Source organism: Limulus polyphemus, unplaced genomic scaffold (genome assembly GCF_000517525.1).
Source record: "Limulus polyphemus unplaced genomic scaffold, Limulus_polyphemus-2.1.2 Scaffold4685, whole genome shotgun sequence".
In the NCBI taxonomy this organism is placed as follows: Eukaryota; Metazoa; Arthropoda; class Merostomata; order Xiphosura; family Limulidae; genus Limulus; species Limulus polyphemus.
In genome coordinates, this window is record NW_013670295.1 from 26,711 (window position 1) to 33,964 (window position 7,254).

The window sequence follows — 7,254 nt, forward strand, 5'->3', positions numbered from 1 at the left end:
GGAAAAATATTTATTTTTTCATTATTTGACAAGATAAACCAGGTATATATGATAGTACTAAACATTCTTTCTTACTTTTTTCAGCAAATGGTTTTAACTTAATATTTTTGTCCCTGTTTTTTAGTTTTATGACAGCTCTGTCAACAGCATCTGGATTAAAACCTCTTTACACTGCTATGTGCTTAATTAACAATAACTCATTATTGATATCATCCTGTTTACAACATAATTGTAACATAATAATAAGTGTGACAAGATTGTTGATGTGGCGGAATGATTACAGAGAAAGGTTTACGATAAATGGCAGTTTCCAATTTATTCTTATTTTTACTCACTAAAACATCCACAAAAGGTAAACAACCATTGATCTCAACTTCACAATTAAATCTTATAAAATTATCAATGTTATTAATGTAATTAGCAGAATTACCTAGTTCATCTTTACCATACCGCCAAATCAAAATGTATCATCGACATACCTTAACCAAACTTCAGGTTTTTTATCTGCTTTTTCTAGTGCTTCACTTTCAAAACTGTCCATAAATCAATCACACAATAATGGAGATAAAGGAGAACCCATAGCTAAACCCTCGTTCTGTTTATAAACTTTGCTATTAATTTGGAAAAAAATAGTTTTCAACACATACTTGTACAAGGTTAATTATATCCATTATTTCTAAGACTGAATTATTATTTTCTTTCAGTTTTTTTCCCAAAACATTCAATAGCTTTTTTCCCAGGTACTTTGGTGAACATTGACACAACATCAAACGACACCAAAATATCTTTTTGATCTAAAATTATATGCTCAATTCTTTCCACAAATTCAAACGAATTCTTAACTGTATATTTATTTTTATCCCTTAAAAATGAGAATTTTTTTAGATATAAATTTTGCTACATTATAAGTTGAACTCTTATTATTGGATAATATAGGCCTGAAATTATTACCAATCTTGTAACTTTACTCTTATTTTGTAAAATAAACAGCAAGTAAATTAGATGTTTTATTTCACTGACTCTATCACTTCATCATTTTATGTTTGTATCTGAAGAATTTCATTACCAAAAGAAATATGTTTATCGTGTTACGAGCTTGCGCAGAACATATTGCTTGTGATGTTTTATAAAATCATTGTAATCACATAAAGTTCTTCACTTTCAAATTTATTTATATTTAAATATTTTTCTCCCAATAAATTTAGCACAATTTTAGAAAATATTTACTTTTTTACAAGTTTCTCGTCGAAGAATTATCTACGTGACAATAATAAATAGCTTAAATTTTAGACGATTGGAGTAACTTTGTATGTGCCCGCAGTTATTTTTATTTTATCAAACGGACTTACGTATTTACATAACTTTATAACATGATACTTTCTGGTATTACAGCATTGTTTTCTATTGTTTTTACTCCATTTTAAATGTATTCTGAAATCATTTAACTTTAATAACTATTATTATCTTGACTTAAAGTAGAAGATATTTGTATTTCTTATTTTATACGATTATGCATATATTTTGTTTATAGAAAATCTGTAGTAACGTTTTTTGCCTAAATATGGCAAACTTGCAGCAAAGAGCAAAGGTACTAATGATTTCAGGATGGCCTTTATTTGCCTATTGGAATAAATGGTTAAATAGAAAACATTGTTTGAAGTTTTTGGTAAATATATTTAATAATGAAATACTAAATATTACGATTGTATTAAGAAAACGATAATTTTTCCTTTATAAGGTGTATTTTCAAATAATGTAGCTTCAAAAATTATTATTATTACTACATGAAATAGAAAAATTTAATAGTTTTTATTGTTCGTGACTTAGCATCGATTTTGCTTTTAGAAAATCTGTAGTAACATTTCATGCCAAAAGATGGCGAGATTTACAGTAAAGTGCAAACCTATAACAGCGATAATTTCAGTGTATTTGGATTTCCTTTATTTGTCTATTGGAATAGATAGACAGAAAAAGAAATAATTGATTGAAATTTTGGGGAATTTTATTTCATAATAAAACACTAAAGATTACGAGTGGATTAAAAAGACGAAGAAACCAGCTAAACGTTTTAGTTTGATGTATTAGTTGCAACCAATCTGTATAATGTTAAATAAGAAAATGCTAAAAGCTAAACAAGTGCTTTGAAACTTTTACCAGTGTGAACAGAACATTCCTGTTCCAAAATGCTCTTTCCAAAAGGTTTTTTGCCATAAATTTAAGCTAATGCCTCTGGACATTTCTGTGGATTAAAAAGACGAAGAAACCAGCTAAACGTTTTAGTTTGATGTATTAGTTGCAACCAATCTGTATAATGTTAGATAAGAAAATGCTAAAAACTAAACAATTGCTTTGAAACTTTTACCAGTGTGAACAGAACATTTTTGTTCCAATATGCTCTTTCCAAAAGGTTTTTTGCCATACATTTAAGCTAATGCCTCTGGGCATTTCTGTTATCAGACATGTTTAAAATCTTATATCCTCTATGTTTCTGAACGTTTTAAGCCGAAGTTTTCAATAGGCGACTACGAGCTCGTTCTTAAATTTACATATATTATGCTTAATATAAGATTTTGTAATTATTGCACAAAAATATGGAAAATAACACATTCCATATACTGGTTTTATATGCGCACAAAATCTGGCAATGAAGGATATTCCAAATTAAGAAATAACAATGTTTGAAGGCCTCCAGCCCCCTGGTGGGTGAACTACAAGTTTAAGGATTTACAATGCTGAAATACGAGGTTCGAGCCCCAGGTAGAAAAGAGTGCAGATAGTTCATTGGGTAGCTTTGCACTATGAAAATAACAGCTGCTGGCCCCCTGTCGTCGAGGTTTTTTACTATTCAAGTGATTTTTCGCATTATAATTTTTGAGTTAAAGTTACCTGGATCTTACATTTCAGGAGAGAAAAAAAGCTTTAAAACTAGATCAGTTGCATTCAGTACAAACGCTTTAAATATGCATTTATCACGCTCCTACTTTATTTTATGTCTCTCTTTTCTGCAATTGTTACGCCTTTATTCCATATTCCACAATACAATGAAGTCTTGTTTAAGAACTTTAATTGTATAAAGGAAAATATTTTTCCTCTATTTCCGTCATTGAAGTATGTTTTTTTGTGTTTTTTTCTATCTATATTGGGATTTTCTTAAGATAGCAAGTCTATGTAAACAATAAATACTATGTGTAGTTGTAACTTTTTAGGCTGTTACAAGTTTGCACCTTACTGTAAGTTTCGCCATCTTTTGGCTGGAAACGTCACTATAGATTTTCTAAAAGCAAAATCAATGCTTAGTCACATACAATAAAAAAAGTATCAAACTTTTTTATTTTAAGTAATAATAATAGGTGGAGTTGTGTAAAGGCCTAACATTATACAGCAATGTGGAAGTAAGACGAAATTCATTGGATATTTTCAAATAATGGAAGCTCAACCGTAAACAAGACAAAATAGAATAGCTTGGCCACATTCAGGCCGCACTATAAAGATCATTACAGTTCACGTTTTTATATTTACCGAAGGCTTCACAGTCTTTGTTAAGTATGTATTATGTTCTTGATGGCTAAAAATCAAGTGAGATAAAAGACTGGTAAATCACATTAGAAAATAACCGAATTTTAACACTTTTAATAAATGTATTTTACCTTTACGTCTGACGAAGAAAGGTCCACACCATGAAAGCAAAAGGTTTTTATCGAGTATTTTTTATGTGAGTTTGTGTGTTCGAATTTTCTTAAGACCAATAATTATTTGGTTAGGTCGAAAAGAAAAGCAAACGTTTTAAACTAGGTGACATTCAGCCTTCATATAAAATTATCATGTTTGCCAAATTCTACAAAGAGATGGCACTGTTAGCGCAAGACAGTAAATACTACCAGTCAACCAATATTAACATAATCTCGTATTATTTGAGAAAAATCATCAGATAAACATTAACGGGTATATATAAATTACGTATATAGCAAATAAATTATTGAAGAATTAGTATAATTATTGATTTTGTTGTAATTATGTTTTATTATATATATATTTTTACGTTTTGTTGAAAAAAAAAGGTTTGAAATTTGTTATAAATTTACCATTTATTTCCAACAAGTCAGTGACCAATAGGTTATTCGTACATTATCAGAACTCATCATATAAATCTTTTACATTTTTAATTACTTGTGAGTAGTCTCTAGTAATCTTCTTCTGTGTATTTGCTTGATCTTTCTTTTGTCACTAGAAATTTAATAATCAAACTCCCCTCGTTGGAAATTACTTAACGTGACTGGTCGATGTGGATGTTTTCCATAAAAGAAAAAAAAATTACAATGATTACAATTTTCACATATATTTATGCTAGTAATACCTTTCTTCGGAAGAGGGCGCGTTTCCATTAGGCTGAAATTTATCACATCATTTTTTTAAAGCGTTAGAAATAAGTTATAAAGAATAAACACTTGTGATCTTTTATACGGCATGAAAGAAGTAGTAACAACCTTTGAAAAACAGGTGTTGTTAGAAATGACTTATGAATTATATATATTATTGATTATATTATTAAACGTATCCACTCTGAGCATTGGGCCAAGTTATCTGGAGTCACATTTCCGTAACAATCTTCAGCTACGGGCTACGCCACTTGGCGGTATTAATGTTACTTACCAAAGTCATAGAATATAAAATCATAAATAATATTCAACGCTAAAATTGGTACACAATTAGAAAGAGGTTTTAACCCGATTATTATAGATAGAGCAGTTAAGAAATTCACTAATGCTATAATAATTGATCAAATTAGTACTTTAAAACCTAGTTATGAAGAAATTAGAAAGGAAGGCTTAATTTTACCACATGTTCCAGGTTTAACTACTAGTTTATTTAAAGTGTTTAAAAAACAACAAATACTCTAGCCTATATCTAAACTGATAAATAAGATGAATCAAATCTTAGGTACTACGAAAGACGAAATACAGTTAACTGAAAAAACTGGAATATATGAAAATAGAATGTGAATGTAGAAGTATTTACATTGGTCAGACAAAATGTAATTTAAAATACCGTTTATATGAGCATAAGGGATATGTAAAAAATAACAAAACTGAAAATTCATCCATAGCAGAACATGTACAGGAAACACAATATTATGGGAAAAAACTGTAATATTAGCTCAACCAAAAAATATAATAGGTAATAATATTCGTGAATCCTTAGAAATAATAAAACATAAAAAAGATCATGTAGTATTAAATAGAGATGAAGGTGTGACGAATATTTCTGCAAGAATGTGGATTGATCTCCTTTGAATGGTGTAGCGTGAATTTATGTAAAATAGCATACAGGTCACATGACCTACTAACAAGTTATAAATACTTTAGCATGAGCTTGTAATTTACTCCCGAGGATGACGTTGAAACGTGTAGAGTCGACAACTTTTTTAAAAGCCATAGATAGGCCTAAACAAAATGTTTTTAATTGTGTACCAATTTTAACGTGGAATATTATTTATTATTTTAACTTTATACGCAAGTGACAAAACACAATAAGTTATAGAATATATTGAAAAAAATAAACATTAAATGGATCACAAGCTGTGCGAAACAATTCACCGAAGTCCGTAGAAAGCGACCGATTCAAGAAAACGTGAGTGATTTTTAGAAAATCTTCTTTCTACATCTCTGTTTCATCTTTTAGTAAATTGCAAGATTTACTGATTAGGCGGAGTTGGGACTGTTAGAATAGTTGTTATTCTAGTAATCGTGTAGTAGAAGCGAAAAAGTGGAGATCTTGATAAATAAATGATAAACGTCTGTAAGATAATCTTGCTAGTAGTCACACTATTTACCAAACATACCAACTGATGATCCCCTCCCACGGTATTTCTGAGAGTTTATAACGTTAGAAATCGGGTTTCGATACCGGCGGAAGGAAGCTTTGTATAGCTTTTATGTTTAGTAATAAACAAACCAAAATATAAAAAATAAATTTTCTCAGACACAATATCAAGGTGACATCCAACACGTTCACTTCCGTTTAAGAAATAATTACTTCCGCCATCGAAGGTTATGCCATTCTGTGTGTGTGTATGTGTATTTGTCAACAAGAGTTTTTGACAAGGCCTGAATGGATTTGGACGAAAGTTGGCATACATTTGCACTATGACCCAACTTGGAAGTGATTAGTTTTTGAGGGTTCAGATCAAAGGTCAAGGTCACTAAAATCCCTATCTGTTAACCTGGGGACCGATTTCTCACAATACTTTCTCTCTATATCTCAGTCAAAAATGATCTGATTTTGATGGACGTGTGTAGAATATCATTCCTCATTGTTCTGCCGAAAATGGTCAGCGTCCGTTGATAACGACGGACATACAGACACACATTTTCCTATTTTTTGAAGGCCGACTATGATCAACGCTGCGTGGTGGAAGTGTGCGCTCTACTGAATGTCCCTTTAGTTCTCTCTGTATTGACAGAATGTTTCGAGGCTATACACGTTGTTGTGTTCTTCAAAGAAATTCAATATTTTGGTTGGTTAGATATGTTTCTTCTCTGAAACTAAGAAACGTGTATTATGAAAATTATCGTGATGTTTTTAAAATAACATAGTATTTAAACAAAGGTTTTTAAAAAAAATCGTAAATATGCCTCCATTCTGTCTTTATTATAAAAAAAAATTCAATACAGGTAACAATTAATTGTTTTGTATACGTAGAAGTAAAGTGATAAATTATGATTGATTACTAATAGTGTTTCATATAGTTTCGACCCTAATTATCTAATACCTTACATTTAATCATTCTTCTATGGTGTTAGTACTCTGATCACAGGCTAGTTAACACATTCCTATGATGTTAGTACTCTTATCATAGGCTAGCTAACACTTTCCATTTAACCATGTTCCCTATGTTGTTAGTCCTCCAATCAAAAGCTTGCTAACACGTTCGATTTAACCACCTTCCTACAATGTTAGTATTCTGATCACAGGCTAGCTAAATAGGTTCGATTTAACCTATAATATTAGTATTCTGATTACAGGCTAGATAACACGTTCGATTTAACCACCTTCCTACAATGTTAGTATTCTGATCACAGGCTAGCTAAATAGGTTCGATTTAACCTATAATATTAGTATTCTGATTACAGGCTAGATAACACGTTCGATTTAACCACCTTCCTACAATGTTAGTATTCTGATCACAGGCTAGCTAAATAGGTTCGATTTAACCTATAATATTAGTATTCTGATTACAGGCTAGATAACACGTTC